Source organism: Zophobas morio, unplaced genomic scaffold (genome assembly GCF_036711695.1).
Source record: "Zophobas morio isolate AGI-343-1 ecotype UQ-CSIRO unplaced genomic scaffold, CSIRO_AGI_Zmor_V1 ptg000014l, whole genome shotgun sequence".
Taxonomy (NCBI): Eukaryota; Metazoa; Arthropoda; class Insecta; order Coleoptera; family Tenebrionidae; genus Zophobas; species Zophobas morio.
In genome coordinates this window covers 5,415,505-5,433,076 of record NW_026972119.1, presented here as the reverse complement: position 1 = coordinate 5,433,076, position 17,572 = coordinate 5,415,505, and the positions used below count along the sequence as shown (strand labels likewise).

General features: G+C 32.5%; 2 protein-coding genes across 3 annotated transcripts in view; both read right to left on the bottom strand.

Annotated features, from left to right (window-relative positions):
- LOC135129218 (homeotic protein ultrabithorax-like) overlaps positions 1-17,572 on the bottom strand; it is a 543,629-nt gene that overhangs the window by 34,107 nt on the left and 491,950 nt on the right. Inside the window, exon 3 of the transcript XR_010280528.1 lies at positions 17,157-17,216. The gene's annotated coding sequence lies outside the window, so the exon portion shown is untranslated. The remainder of the gene's footprint in view (positions 1-17,156; positions 17,217-17,572) is intronic.
- Positions 1-17,572, bottom strand: part of LOC135129216 (homeotic protein antennapedia-like) — a 295,089-nt gene that overhangs the window by 132,671 nt on the left and 144,846 nt on the right. The gene's annotated exons all lie outside the window — the stretch shown is intronic.

Sequence of the window (17,572 nt, the reverse complement as noted above, 5' to 3'; positions counted from 1 at the left end):
CAACAGAAAAGTCAGGAAATTATAACGACTTAGGACACATCAGGATTAATTGAATTGTGGGACTGAGCTGTGGAAATTGTTTGTCAAGAATTGTCAAACATGTTATTAAATAAGCTTTGCCTCTTAAAATATATGAAACATCCTTCTAACTGAAATATCTATTCCTTTTAAGAGAATAAAAATCGTGCTATAATGTGAACAATGTCATATGGCAAAATAGGTGATTGTTTCAGTAGTTCTAAATGTAAGAACTATGATTGATTTAAAGTAACAACTTTATTATCAATCAATTTTTGTCGAGTAAAATAAAAATGCGAGGATCGATTTCGTTTATATAAATATGTTCAATTTTAAATCGAGATTATTTTACAATCAATCTATTAACGTACCCAAAAAAAGTTGAAGACGACAGTTTTTTTTTTGTACTGAATACTGAAACTAAAACGAAATAACCGTTAAAATAGCACAAAAAATTCCACCGCCCTGTATAATCCCTGAGACAGCATCGACTGGTCCCTACCAGATTTAAGTAACGCGAACGTAAACTCGAAATTTAACCGCGCTTGAACCCCTAAAACAGTTTTATTTTTTCTCATTCTTGTTCATTATCTAAAAAAGGGCAAATGACACGAGGTTATGAGATGAGTGGGATTGTGAGACAATCTGTGTCTTGAGAAGCGGTGTAAATTTTCAATTTTCCAAATGTGCTGGGTGAAGATGAGCTGTTGGGCTTTATGAAGAGGGGCGAAGTGGGACGATCTCGGTTGGGTATTGATTTAGTAGCTGGCGGGCGTTCTAAGGCTTTGGTAGCAGATAGACAGGCAGGCATGACGCATTATATATGGCGGTGGAGACGAACTTTGCTGAGAGAGACAATGCGATTTCCTCCCACGCCACTGAGTGGAATGCCATGTGTGTTTGGGAGAAGCAGCAGCTCGCAAGGGAACGCTGCCTGATGTGAAAAAGACAGCTGGGCCTCGGAACTTATTCCGAAATGCAAACGAAAATAATTATTGGGTTCTTCCACACGGAATCGCTGAAGGTTGAAGTTCTAAATTAATCGAGAGCTAACGAAGGTAACTAAGAAAAGATCGCTACAACAACAAAACTAAAGAGAGGTCTACACCTATCAATAACTCGAGGAAGTGCTAGCAGAGTGTGTAGCAAACTACTTTCTGTGGGAACGACGATCACGTCTTACGGGAGCTAAGTGGGGTCACTATGGTACAGCAGCAATTCCAGATCTAACAGACCTTGGAAATTTCACCAGCTCTAAGAAACTTGTCAGTCTACGACTAAAATCAACTGCAATCATAATCCAAAGATTAGTAACATGCATTTTATATTAATAATTATTATCAAAAAGAATTAATAAATATGAAAAAAAAGAAAACACTCTTCCAAATCTATTCCAGACCAGTCTCCAGTATCCCTGAAATTTTTGGCATCAAAAAATATATTTTAAGCCAAAATAAGCAAAGGTAAACATACTCCTTGGGTATGTTTTTAAAGCTTTTTTATATTGACGATTTATATTTTGTTAAGTTGGGTACACTCACGAATATTTTAAAATGTCATCGTGTGAATAGGTAGCTTTGGAGTTTTAATTGCGTCTAACTAAATTTAGGTTACATGACAGGTAAGTTATTTTCTACCAGGTAGGTGCATTAAATTGTTTATTAATCCCTGTCATCTTATTGTCTCGCATCACTGGCCCTTTTTTAGATAATGAACAAGAACGAGAAAAAATAAAACTGTTTAGGGTTTCAAGCGCTCACCCCCATTACGTTATGAAAAACGATCTGTTACTCCATCATAAGCAATGTCATTAAATTAAAAGCTTTGTGGAGGAATTACAGCGAAACAAGCAGGAAAAAATGTTACGGCGCTCTGTTTTCTCTCAAACTTAAACTTTGAGGGTACTTTAAAAGATGATCCAATGAAACTTTGGAAATGTTTTGAAATATTTATGCCGGAGACGCCTCTGAATTATTAATGCCTCATCAGTGGCTGATAAACACACCCGATATAATTATGAGGAAATTTGTATCTCTGTTGGTTGTGTGTATAATTTATTATTCAAATGAAGGCAATAAGTGGTCGTGCTTAAAACGGCATGTGCTCGGCTCGATCAACTCCCCATTAAAGTGACGATGAAGTAAATTATGTTTGTCTTATTTTTAATTAAATTAAAAAAAAAGTGTTTAATTTTTATCGCAAAATTTGCAAAGTGATCGAATAAGATTATTATCTTATATCGTGTAAAAAGAAATTTCATTATTTTAAACATTCGATTGTATAAAAAAAAAGCTTGAGTGCTTCCACTTTTTTCCTCGCCGAGCAACGAAATACTCCCCTATAAATTATTCGATTTAATTTTTAAATTTATTAAAAGCAACTTCAAACATGGAATGACTAATTGAATACATTTACATTTTTGATTTTTGTTAATATTAATATATTTAATTTTTTTAAATAAATAACAAATAAAATATCTGAATCTGCCTAACAAAAGTTGTCAAAATTTCGCTACATATTTTACTTTACTCTGACACTAGTCCTATAAAAAACCTAGGTAAAATATTTCTATCACGATTGATATCTACATTTTTAGATTCAATTCCGCCATTTTGGCGAATACACGTCAGACGTGACATCCAACAGTAACTAAACGTAGTTGGTATTCAATATACTTATTTACTTAGTTAAAAAGTTAATGAAAATATAGGAAAGTAGAGTCAACCAGGTCGACGAATCATGATTCGCCATAAGATTAAAATCTTCCTGCATTTAGAACAATATGCAATATAGAAAAATTATTTAAATTTTATATTTTTATTGAAAGCAAGTGAAATTTCAATGGTATTCTTTACAATTCTAAATCTCTACCATGGTGGTCTAATTACATTGCATTTTTATTAATCCGACGTTTTAGAACCCAAAAACCCTAATCCGGCCCTGACTAGGAAAAACACACAATATAAATAAAACACGCAATAGATATGCTGCTAAAGATAACGAATTCAAAAAACTTGTGGAGCCGAAATCAAAATCCGATAAAAATAATTCGTTTTATTGGTAGAAGATTTATACTTCACTTTTAAAATAAATTCATTATTATAATCTCCCCCGAAAATAAATTATGTTGACTGCTACGTTTTCGAAGTTGGTGTTGGCAACTGAGCACGAGGAGTAAGTTTGTAGTTTTGTACGGTTCCACATCAATATACATAAATTTATTTTTCTCGGGCTGATGTTATGATAAATCTGTTTACACTTTGAAAATCGTAATTAATTACTTCTGGATATAAAAAAAAAGTTTTGTGGCTATTAGGGATTTTGATGATATGTGGCGGCCGTAAACTGTTGGACACCAACATCTGGCAAATTAAACGTTGAGCAGAAACCTTGACATCGTATTTTTTAAACTGGGACAAAACGTGGGTAATAAGAAAAATAAAATCATTAGACTGTAGTACTTAAGAATACATATGCAATGAAGGGTTTACTTATGGGGATAAATTTTGCCACATGAGCCACTTGCGAGTACTGCAGTTTTCGTATAACTATTTTGTTAGCTAACGGTGAAGTGATAATGATATTTTTTATTAGTATCGTAGTCACTATCAATATCGACCCAGACACGGTTCTGTGTCTTCCCAGCGCATAGGTAAGCAAAACACAATATATGACGACCCGAACAGCTGCGCACGATCACGTGACAGTTTCGGGGTGACGAGTGTTGCTCTTTGAGGGTAGCAATCCGACCAGACCGATTTGGCTACTTTCCATTTGCTAGAAGGAGACAAAAGCATCCCCACATTCCTTTCGGAGCCGGCATTAGCGAGAGAAGGGGACAAAATAAACACAAACTTCGCACAGAAGCCATTCTTCATGAGCATTATTGAGGGTTCACATGTTCGTCAACAACGAAAATGGAGGCCGCCGAAACCTGGAAGATATCGTGATTTTTACGAAGGAAAGTGAAAGTTAGATAGACAATTACAAAAGGGAGATTGTGTATCGGGTTGTGTATCAGGCACAGAACACGAGTTTGATTTGGTAATCAGCTTGGTAATTCCGGTACCACAGGGTGTCTCTTACCGAGACACAGGCGGCACAGAAAGGCGACTAATGGTTCTGTGACACGATAGCACGTCTACCGGAAAATTACCGACTGCGAAAATTGAAGTTATTTTGTGATATGTTATTTATGAAAGAAATTACCTGGCAGGCAATTACGATTTTGGCATGACAACATATTTTAGTTGGTGGGTTTCGGAAGGACGATTAGGGACGACGATTTCACTGAAAAATGAATAGGTGGAGGGTTTTGCCGCGTTTTAGCTCTGTCGTGTAGTAAATTAATTATAATGGTGGCGCTGAGGTATTAATGGAAAGAGAATGCATATCAGACAAATAAAATACATTAACGAAACGTGCGACAAGGGATAAATGGCACTGATTGGCATAATCGTATTAGCCATTACGTGTATTTGTCACGAAGTGGTTTACTGACAATTAAGAGCGGGGTTAACAACATCTATAAATCTGATATTAAACAATTACTGAATAATTTCAACCTTCAGTAGCTACAAAAAATATATGCAATTAATACACTTCTTGAAAATGGAAAACTGTAAAAAATAGTTTTTGGGCTTTTTATATCCCATTTTGGCACATATTGATATTGTTAACACTTTCTTTTTTTAAGTAATACATCGAATTGCGAATTTATCAATCATTTCAGGGACATTTCAGCACACGTTGTTGATAAAATGATATGAAATATAAAACTGTTTTCAAAGTTTTAGTTGAATAATCTTTAGGTAGATAAATTACATTAACGTCAATTACGTGTTTTGATAATATCGAACAGAATTTTAAAAATAAAATAAAAAAGAAATACTAGGTAAACAATGAAAAAATATAGACCTAAGAACATAAAATAATACAAAATGATAAAGAATGCAAAATTATATTAACAAACAGAACTCACGGTAATGTGAGAAAACAATTTCAAAAGGATGTAGAAAGTAACAAAAATTAATTAAGAAAATTACAGATCCAACGACAAATGCAAAATAAAATATCAAAATTTTATGTCAATAATGAAAATGCAAAATAATGCAACTCCAAAAGTGGAGAATCAAGATAACTTAGCCTCTAATACTTATATATTGAAACAGATACACAAGATCAATAAATATAAATAAAAATATAAGGAGGCACCAGACTAGAAAATTTGAACATCAATTAAGTTCCTTCCCAACACTATCACTCTGCTTGGAGTAAAGCGTTCTTTTATCCTCCGTTTCATTTTCTCACTGCTTCCCCTATGTGCAGTTTTTACATCGTAATTCATAAATAAACTCCTAGTCTTTCTTTCGTGTCTTTAGAAGTGACAATATTATCTTTCAATTTGTTTTAATCCATTATTGCTGTTTTCAGTTCAAATTTTTTAAGACTATTCTAGTTTGTCTTTCCTGTCTAAGCTCTATAGTTTACAAATTGTGTTGTCTTTCTTATGGTGCCGCCAGTGATGGTAAGTGTAATCCAGCGAGTGGCGGAGTTCTTATCCGAAAAGTAGCTGTTTTCACAAACTGGTTGGGTTCATTTTATTGATGCGCAACATTTGCCTCAAAAATATAACCCCCTTCCGATATCTTATGTTCCAGTAAAGGTATTTTTTCTTTCTCTTTTTTTTTCTACCTCTCTTGCTATTTCATTCGCTAGTTTTCTGTGAAACCGTTGCTTATTGCTTCTTATTCCTTCTTCTCTTTTTTCCTGCATGTACTTTGCACCTGGTCTCGTAAAAAAAGTGCTTCAAATTTTTCATTTTTCATTAGTTACAATAATTAGATAAGCGTTTTCTATATACATATTTATGTTTCATTTTCTCACTTTTCTTCTCAACTTTTATATATAGGAAGTTATGATGATTGTCCGTCTCGTGAATTCACTTACTTTATTTGCTTCTTCTGTTGTTGTACCCCTATCTACTTTATTGATGGCTTTTGCAAATTTAAATTTATTCTTAAATTGCGTTTATCAGTTTTTCTAATTTTTTGATGCTAATGTGTGACAGCGATTTTCGAGTCATGCCCGCTGCAACAAAAAGGCCTTCACTAAGGGTAAATTATTACCGCAAAATTGAAAACAAAACAAAATAATAAAACACGACAAATTGGTAATAGAAAGGAAAGTATTTCATTCAAAAAAAGTTCAATGAGTACAGGAGAAAAAAAGTCTTCATATCATAAAGACAGTTCAGGAAAAATTTAACAAGTGCTCAAAATGGCAACAAAATATGAGCTGATAGGCAGAATATTTAATATTAACAATTAACTAATAAACTTTGGAAATCGTGCAGATATAATACGATTTGTGATTAATATGATTCAAATATTCATTTCCGACAATGTTCGAAATAATATTGTGAATTAAATTGACTTTTAACTATTATTACATGAAAACATATTTAATACCAATATATTTGCTTCTTTTGCTTTTGACTTGACATAATCACTATTTTTGTAGAAAGAAAGGAAGAATGTATCATATTAAACTGTAAAATGGGTTAGTTCCATTTGAAAACAAAAGTTATCACTACATCCATCTTTATGGTAATGCGATATAAACTCTTTTTGTAGGCTTTCTGTTCATGATTCATGTCCTACATAAGTAACGGTTTTCAGGCAATTGCAATTCCACATTCTATGTAAGTACAAAAAAAAATTGTTGCGGAAAACTAAAAATAGTAATATGTGAGTACAAAGACAAAAGGAATTCAGAGTATATTTTTGAAATCTACACAAAGGAAATGGTAAGTAATATCAATAAAATATTCCATAAGAACTCTATCTTAACATTTATTAAGCCCTTTGGCGCGTCCTTCTTGTCCATTTTTAACCCCACACAAACTAAACTCGAGAAACTTTTCCAGCTTGCGCAAGCATAAAAATAAGGTTTCAGAAAAGCTCAACGCATGAGTCATGTTTTTCTTGGGGGTGACGATTCGCAATCTATATTTTATACAGAATTTATTATAGCTGGACGAAATGTCGTTTCCCTTGAGATGACGCACGGGTCAGCGATCGCCCAATATTCCTTCTGGCAAAACAAAATTGGAAATAACACAACTAACGTCACATAACTAGCCTCAACCTCAAAACCCCAAACCCTATTTTTCGACATCCCCCAAGTCTTGCCAACTGCCATCCATAACCTCCCGTATGCGTTTAAGCGAAACTGTTTTCTCTTATTCCCAATTCATCCAATAAGTGGTCCGATTCTGCGAAAGCCTGGGGGCGGTTTAATGATAAAGCAGCGAGGAAGGAAAACTATGATTGTCGGAAAAGTGGGGAAAGTAACGGCCATAAATAACGAAGGCTCGGATGTGTGCATCGAAAAATATACAAAATGTATGTGCACTAGATTTAATCCGTATATGCTCAGACGGGAATATCGATATTCACACAAGTACCTACCTATGCAAATCATGCGTTCACATATTTTTTGAAAGTTGAGTGCAAACTATAGGACGCTAAAAATATTATTTTCCACTATTTAACCAATGTAAAAAAACAGTGACATTTTCAACAATGTTCCTGAATTTCTCTAAGACGGATGCAGCTGGTGCGGACTATACGGATTTTCGGTGTTAATAACCTCTGACATTTAATTCGTAAATGTAGTTTTAAATTTATTCCAGGGCAAAATGCATAATGTGCATTTTTTAAGCGCTTATTAAAAGAAAAATGTGCATTATGTTTTGCGAACTATCGATGCGCTAAATACGCGAATATCTGTAAAATATGCATTTCGTATTAACCGCGGGGATGCCTGCAATGAAGTAACGTATTAAGACAATGCCTAATTGTGGGAAAACGGGATATTCGGTCAAGGGTCCCGTTGTCCACCATACATTTGATTTACTGGCTTCAGATCCGGTCTGCATGCACGGGCCAGTGGCCAAACACAAAAGGGGATCCATCAGATCTTACCCTTCAGCCAACCCTCCAAAAATACAGCATCTAGTTTTGCACAAAACGAATGTCTTTGCGAATAAATCAGGGCTGTGCACCGTGCATTTATATATCATCGCACAAAATCAATTACTCTGTATAGACGATAATATAAATGATGTCGATAAACACGCTTCTGTCCACACACCATAAATTAAGTTTTCCATAAATTTCGCGTGTTTTCGTTTCGGATCAACTTAATTCGTTTAATATAGCGGACACAAATTGTTGCAATGATTTGGGGCCATTACACTTTTCATCGGTGCGGATCAATCATCTCGTGTACATTTTCAAATTTCCCCGCCAGGTGCGCTTTTCCGTGAATAAATGCATGAAAACGGCTCCTTTATAGAGCCGATATTAGCTACCGATGATGCATGGCTTCTCTATTTTGTATAAATAAGTAATTAAAAGTTGACGATAATAAATAATAAACCGGTTGCTAACGAGATATTAAATTATCATGAAAAAGGAAATTAATATCTTTGGAAATGCATAAATCATTATGAATGAGTGGCGAGATTTGTATATTTCGTATTTCGTTTTTTCTAAAAAGAAAACCGCCATTAAGAAATATTCCGGTAAATTAATTAACTCGACTATAACAAGTGACATTAATTAGCGCTAACGGTTACTAAAAAATTTTGATACAATTTATCTCCTTTGCTCTGTTATGTTAGACCTACGTCAGTTTCGCTCAACTGATTCGCTTTTTAATTGTTATTAATTACGTGATGTAAATGAAGCGTTTTAAAAAAATTTACCGTTTGATATGTGCTTTACACTACCCAATTAATTATTTTAAAAAATGCAATTAGTCGGCTTATAATTATATAAACACATTCTGGCATTTTAACAATGACTCGAAGTTATGCTGTAGAAGAATTTTACAATTGTCTTTTGGAAGATTGGTATGTGGACTGATCTTAACGAACTGTTTTGATTATGAAACACTAAATTAGTAGCCTATATAAATACTGACAAATGCACAAAAAATAATCTTTGTCCAATGAACCTGAATCATTTTTCCTTACAAAAATTGACTCGACATATAAGATCATAATTTTATCAACAATAACATACTCGTCTTGTGTAATTTTTTTACATAATTCACGTGATTTCAATATGTTTGACATAATATAGTGTTTGTTTAGTGATGTCTAGCTATTAAACGAGAATTTTAGAAGTTTCATCTCATGTAATCCAGGCGGAATTTAATATACCATTGACGTTAGAAAGAAATTATTAGTTGTCTCTCTGTCTTTCACTCGCTCTCCATTGCTAGTAAAAATTGCAGTCATTAATTTTTACGAATTTAAAGGTTAACGACTTGCAGATTGCTTAATTATTTTATTTTTCAAATATTTAGTCCTCAGAGTTTGATAACTAGGGACCTATTTACCACTAAAGAATTTCTAAACTTTGCTTCGTCGACGAAAATGAATGATTTGTAATTTTTAATGTCAAAAAGTTCATTATTCAAGAAAGTTCACCACAAAATATTACCAACACAGTGGAAATAATTTAACACATAATAACCAAAGCCAGACACTTAAAAAACGCTGGAAATTAATACATTTTTTTAACAGAGAAAATGATCAATAAATATTTTGTTTTGAAATATTGTATAGATTTCTTCCCAGCTGTAGAATCCAATTTTTCTAATTCAAGAGCGATTTTCTTATCAACCTTCGGTACCCAATGAATACAAACGAAATATATCCATGCCCATCGATTTTGTTGGTTTTTCTTTATATGATTTTCCAAGTTATTATCATGTATGGTTCTTCATTAACAAAAAAAAAAAACACGAATGGGCTTAATGTTATCTTTCCACAATCACATAAACTAATCGTGCAATTTTTTAAAACAATATAGGTATGTACACTTCAGGTACTATAGTCTTTAAACTTAAAAAAAATGGCCGATGAGCTTTAATTTATTTGCAAACACCATATTAACAATTCTCATTTTTTAATGTTACATCAAATTATTTGCATCAATCAGTTATTGTACAGAGTATTTAGAAATATTTACTAAAGAAAGCAAATTTGTATTATTCCTATATTCTGCAATCAAACGAGTCCAAAAAATCATTAAGGAATAATGTAAAAAGTAAGTTACCCGAAATAGATCCCTGCCTCACACCGACACTATAGATTTTTTTTCGTTGAGAAACCATAAAAAACATAACTTGCACATTTGTCAAAATTGGATTCCAAAACGTCCAAAAAGGTGAAAAGAATGTAAAATAATTTAAATTGTTTAATAATTCATTCTTATCAATAAACAGAAAATGGCCACACCAGAGATAAGTACTTAATGGTTCTATGTTTAAACAGAAATCAAAATTTTTCAATGAACATGTGAACTAATACCTGAGGACTGTTATCCATTTTTTTGTAATGCAACTTAGGTATAACTTTTCTCGGACATATTTTCTAAAAATTCTTAAAACAGTGACTGGGTATGTTTCAACTTCGTTAAAGTGATTTATTATTATTTACTTTCACACTTTTAAATTCATGACAGTAATATTCAGACGAAGTATTTTTCAATTTTTTCTGTAACAATCTTAGTTTCAAGTATAAATTAAAGCTTTTTTAAGCACAAAGGAGTTGTTAAACTTTGTAGTAGACACTGCGGAACAAAAGAGCGCAACATGCGATATAATGTTCTATTGAAAAGGTCAACGCAAGTCTTAACATTATTGATTAAGTTTAGAAAGGCCCAGTAAGTAAGAAGAAAATCATTATGTACTTGTGGGTTAATGTAGTTAGTTTTTCTGAAGTTATTATAGCAGATTTTAACGAGATGGAAATGTGGGTTCTTTTACATAAGTGATAAGTAAGAGTAGTAAGCATCATATAAAGAACTATATCTTTGCATAAGTTTTAAAGGAAAGACCATCTGTGTCATGATTTTAGTGCTTAAGAATTTTATAAAGATTTGTTTAAAAGACACTCAGATGCATAGAACAACTGCAATTTAATTTTAATTAGATAATTTGTTAAAAAAATTTGCTTTAACATCCTGACAGTATCTTATAAGTTTTTATTTTGTGAAAAACACCTTGAATCACAGAATGTTCGCGTTGTAACTTAACTTTTATTGGACGACGTCGATTTTGTTTCGTTATATCAAACTTTCCAAGGCTGATCGGTTTTAAGTTTGCAGTATCACTAACTTGTGAAGTTGATAACATACTTTCAACAAAAATGGTGTCAATTGAGTACTTTTGGACTCTTATTACGAACGCTTATAATTTTCTTTGTGTTTAGTAGTGGATTAGTTGGAAAGGAATTCAAGTAGAAATAGTAATTTAATATTGTTTTACAAAGACTTACTGTATCAAAAAAATTTTAGGTCTTAAGACTGTTGCTACGTCGAAATGAATAAGAAGTAACGCCACCTGAAATCTATAAAAATCAACAGTGAAACAATAAGTTGCAGAAACTAAATAAAAAAATAATCGCCTTTTAATAACTATTATTTAACTGCCTAAATACGTAAGAAGAGGGATAAACCAATTTAAAGTTTGTAATTCAGCGTCAAATTTTCGGAAAATATTTTGACCAATTTCTATCGTTGTTATAAAACTAACGTCATACAGACACACAGAAATAAATTAAAATCTGCTGCTGCCATCAGCAGTCTGTTTTTTAGGGATGATTACAAGTCATTATTTCACCTGGTGGACCGGTCGGTGCCATTTCTTCGTCATTTTAGCGTAGCAACAGCCTTAAAACTGGAAGTTACGTCGCACTATAAACTTGTTTTAAAACTCGAGACGGTCTATTCCGTTGCTAGCAAAATTATTAGTTTAACCTAAACATACAGCTACATTGTGACAAAAAATACAGCTTTGGCTGTGTCTCATTTATTATTACTCGCACCTGTAAAATAAAAACCCATTTCACTAATTTACTGTATTTGTTCTACTTGGGAACAAAACACTTAATTAAGAAGAAAAAACAAGTTTGTTCTTAAAAACTGGATTGAAATTTGTTACATTTCAATTTTAAATTACGTAAATGTTTATATTACTTATTCAACATTTGGGAATAATTTTTAATTATCTGCCCACCAACATATTTTTATTTCATAATTTTGGAAAATCTTTCTTTTGTAACTTATTCTGATTATATAAATAAACATCGTTTTTGTTTCTTTGGAATAGGATTTACTAAAAATTTTCAATTTACTGTCAGCATATTTAACATTTATATAAAGGTTTTTCAAAGTCAAAATTTAGGGTTGTTAAAAAATTTAAATACCTAATAATACTTACGTAATTACAGACACTGTGCCGACAATTCAAATTTCACTACACTTGTACAATTAAGTTTATTAGGGATTTGCATATCCCGTGAAAAATTTATCGATTCACTGCAACGTCGTTTACAGCACCATCCATATTTAAATGCAGTCATGTTTTAAAAAGCCATCCATCCAACTAATAAATACATAATAGACAACGTACATATCACGCAACCAGAATTTAAAAATCCGAAAAAATTGTATTTCCTCGCCACATCAGAATACTAAGATCGACACAAAGACGTCTTCGGCAAACGAAGTGAAAGTCGCCCTCCTATTTTATAACATCGACATTTACGGTTCGAACCCCCGAAAATCTCTAAACAATAAAATCCCAAGAAACGGTGAAAAAATAGAAGAGAAAGTTTTTACAGTGTCGTAAAAATCATTTGTGTGGCGTTTGACTGGGGTCTGAATTGCACAAGATGAGCTTTTGTGTTGTGAAAAGTGCAGACTGGTTTGTGTCGGACTAATTCTGTGCAAGTCGGTGGAATTGTGTTCTATTAATTTAGTGCGGCGATTGCGTGTACAAAGGCAGTCGATTACGAGTATCACGTATGCAGATAATTGTAAATGCATCATTTACACAATCTGATATCGGGGACATGTAAACGTGTAGCTACCAAGACTAATTACAAGCAGCTTCGAATGCTGAATTTATTTGTTTGCCTACACCTACACTGAAGGAGTTGTGTTTGTAGACTCACTAGTTGTTATTACAATTTGCAAGATACTATCTGTTAATTTACTGCAAAGCGTATTTCATAATTACAGCTGCTTTGTTTACTTAGCTTATTATGAGAGTAAATTATTATTTTTAGCATGACTTTTTTGACTTCGTCACGTTCGAGCAGACCACCATGGGAGTTTGAACTTTGTGGGACGGAAAGCAAAGGTCCAAGAGGGGTGAAGGCGAATTATTAAAACATAGGCGGGTAGGGTGACGCCGGAATAAAGTACAATTTTTTTTAAAGGGGTGCGTCCTGTTTTTGTACGAAAAAAAAATTCAACAAATTGAATGAGTTATTTATTTTTCGCTAACAGAATTTGTTTAAAATTTAAGTGGAAAAACTGATACTCTAAAAATATACCGGGTGTGTTACAAGTTACCTTTTCTGAAAATTATGAAATTTAGTTTTTTCTGAATTTAATAATTAAGATATAAGTACTTTCCAAAATAACACATTATTTAATTTAATATTTCATTTTAGAAGTAATACAGTGGCAGAATTTCACAAATATACCGGGTGTTTCTTTTATTTTATACAACCCCTGTAACTTTTTTGTTCTTAAAGATAAACGTGTGGTTCTTTGAGCAAATTTGTATCATTTTAAAAGATCTATGTGATGGCAACCTCACAGTTTTATTATCACTTCCGGTAGAACCGAAAATGACGTCAACTTCATTTTTTTTTATGAAACACTTGGTATATTTTTTCATAGACGGAAAGATTGATTTTTTGTAAAAAATATAAAGCAAGCAATATTTTAAAATCAATACTTGAAAAGTTATTCAATAAAATAAACGAAAATTCGTATCTGTTGATGACAATCTAGTAGCTTGAAAAATTGACACTCATGTCATTTATTCACATAAGTGATCTTTTAAAATGATACAAATTTGCTAAAAAAACTATATGTTTATCTTTAAAAATAAAAAAATTATAGGGGTTGTATCAAATAAAAGAAACACGTAGTATATAAATATACGAGTCATTTGTGAGAAGTTACCACAGATATATCACCTGATTTTTGACTATTAAAAAAAAAATAAGTATATGATTATTCTAAAAATTTGTTTCAATTATTTTCTAGTTTTTTCAAACTGTGTTTCAAAAATATAATGAATTCTAAACAATTCAGTACAATCTCATTGAAATTTTTTCTATTTCAAAAAATTGTTTATGGCATTCCATTATTATGAGAGATTTTCTAATGGTGCTGTGTAGTTTTTAAAAACACATCGATTTTCTGAAAAAGTACATGAATCCTCCAAAATTAACTTAACATAGTCTACGTTTCTGCTTTTTTTTATTTTTTTTATAACGTCATACATATTTCAAAATTTAGTTGAAATTTTGTCTTACATTATAACAATAATGTAACAAACAGTGCTGAAGTTAACAGTATAATATTTGAAAACCTCTTTTGACAATCTCAATAATCTTTTATAATAGATAATCAAATAAAAATTGAAGACCGACTCAGTCAAAATATACAGAAACATTCCAAAATTAATTTTAGCAATTTTGTTAAAACCACTTGTCTTTTTTCAACTGCTACGTTGTCATTTTCTCGCAGCAAACTAGTTTGGTTGAGTTTAGTTTGGCAGTGTTGTGAAATTTTTGGTGTTGCGAGGATAATGACCTGTTTATATTACTAGCAATGCATTTACTCCAGCATGCTTAGATATTTTCGAATAACTTGATATTAAAAAACATGGTAACTTCTATCCGTCTTTCAACTCATTTGATTCACATAATACTAGAACAGTAAACTTTTTCTTTAAGAACTTAAAAGTAGTAAAAAGTCACGATGGGGTTTATAATTAATTAATCACATAACTTACTCAATGTGTTGTTTGAGATGTTAAGGCGAATCGCTACTTTAATGTAATATCATTATTATTGTTACGAAATTTTAAATATAACTTGTCCACAACTTTCTCTACATAAAGCAATGGCAGTTTTTTCAAACAGTTTATAATCATGTTCTTAAAATTTAGGTAAAATTTTTCATTGCTAATATTTAAAAATCAATATCTCAGCTATTTATGGAAATTTTGGAACGCGGTTATCACCAGTGTTTTCAGGTTGCAAAGCTCTGTAAATTTAATAGGAAACATTGTCGACTTTTTTTGTGAGAAATGAAAATGCCGAAAAGCTTTTTCTACACAAACATGGTTTTTGTTTAAAGATGACGATAAATCGTTTTTAAAAAACGACTGTATTTATAGAGAACGTTGTGGGCAGGTTATATTTAAAATTTCATAAAAACGTCTGTTAGTTATGCAAATGTTACATTCTGAAAATGTACTAAAAACCCCATAAGATCCCTCGCCTTACCACACTTCAACCAAAAAAAATGTTTGTTTGCAATAAGAAAATATTTAATTAAGAAAGCTTTTGGTGAATAGACATTTAGGAGAGATATTCAGTACTATGTATTATGTAATTATGTTTACGATAAAATAGATTTTGTTGGTCAATTATTTGTTCTAAAACTCAGTTATTTTTAAATGACTAACACCCACGTAAAATATTAGATTACACAATTGAGGGTATTGATCCTTCAAATTATATGCAATCTTTTTCACCGCTGCGCGCAACTGACCCTTGGCTCCTATATGGTTTGCGCACAACTTTCCTGTGGGATTAGGATCACCCGCATACTTAAGAGGCTATAACAATGTATCTATAATTTTTATTACATCGTTGTTAAACAGCCACAAAAAAATCACTCGTTTCGTAAAAAGAGCCGTTAACATCAGAAAATTTGTCATCGTTTGTATTTAATGACAGACGGTGTTCTTAAGGTTAAACTTGCCTTATAATATTATGCGTAATTGGTTCTGCGTACAATAAAAACCTGATGTGTCTTTCAGCGAACTGGTCGGCAAGTTTATATACATAATGTATTAACTAAAGCTAAAATACCAGTCCACAATATAATACGTAAGGCGTGTAAAATAAAATAAATTCAGCAATTACATTATGAGCGAAAAAGTCCTAAACCTCTATAAAAATTTTATTTTATTTTGTTTGAATTAAACTACTCAAGATAAAGACAATTTTAGCATTATTTAAAAGACGCAGAATGTCTGCATTTGATTCTGAGTTTCCTGCTCTTCAAATGGATAAACTCCCTAGATATACGATGAAAATAAAGATCAAAAACAACGCAGCACTTGTACACGACCAATAAAACAAACCGTTCACGTTCGGAGTTAATTCAATGGCGTTAAAATTTATGAAATAGTGAATAAATCGCATAGAAGTTATCGGCGATTAGTTTCGGCATGAAATCGCGGTAAAACCCCAAGGGGGATATTTCGCCGCTTGATATTTAGAACCTAGTCGGAGTCGAATCGCCAGAATCCCGGAAGGAAAATGCCGGCCACTCTGGACCACATTAGAAGGTTCTGAAATAAAAAAGTGATTCCTCCGACATGCAAAATTTATAATACAACTCACCGGGTCCACCGAATTTAAATTTCAAAACTCCACATTTCAATAAAACACTTCTTCATTTGCAAAATCAATCCGCCAATTTACAATTATAATATAATGTATAAGTATCTGAAAATGGTGGGGTACGTACAAGGAAAAGGCGGACCTCGTTAGAAGAAAACACGTAACTCAAATTGTCCCCAGTATGAACTCGAAGGGAGGAATTGGCCGAAAATAATGACGAAAACACACATAAAAGGGAGTAAATTCTCGTGTTTGTCGGAAGCGGGAATTCGCGCTGATAAATAATCATCCCTTATCATAATCACGCGTTAATTCGATACATATTTTAAAGGTGGAATAAAAGTGAGTGTCGGATCCCAGCTGGCAATAAATAATGGACCAAATAAACGACAAAGCTTGTATGTTATCGCTGCAATTTACACCGGCAGACCGTGTCCTAATGCTTCCATCAAACTATGGACTGAAACGCCTAATTGCCAAAAGCTTTCGTGTTAGCCGCCCCTCGTCTGGGGGTTCTTAATTACCGACCGACGCACTCCACCACGTCCCAGAGAGACGACGCGCACATCACATTTGGGCCGTTATGGAAATGTTGTGTTAGGTCTAAACAACTCACCATTGGCTTTGTGTGATCTTCCGACGAGCTGAAATTAAGTATCCACGGAAATGTAGCTATCTGCAAATTAAAACCAAGAAATTAAAAAAAAGGAAAGAAGTCTTTAAAAAATATTAATAATCATAACCAGATTTAACAGTTGTATGATCGAAGTTTTTAGACCGATATTACAAAAATTTTGTTTGGTTTTTCATTTTTCGAACGAAAGCCATGCAGAGTAGGTATTCTATGTAGATATCTAAAATTGTTTTTGATGACGATTAATCCATGACTTCATGCGTTTCACAGCTTGGAAAATACGGAAATGTTGATTTCACTTTTCTTCCAAAAACATTAGGTCGTACTTCACTAATGAAGTTACCTAATCTTTAATACTTCTGGAATGTCTGTTACTAATTTTAGTACACAAATGATCG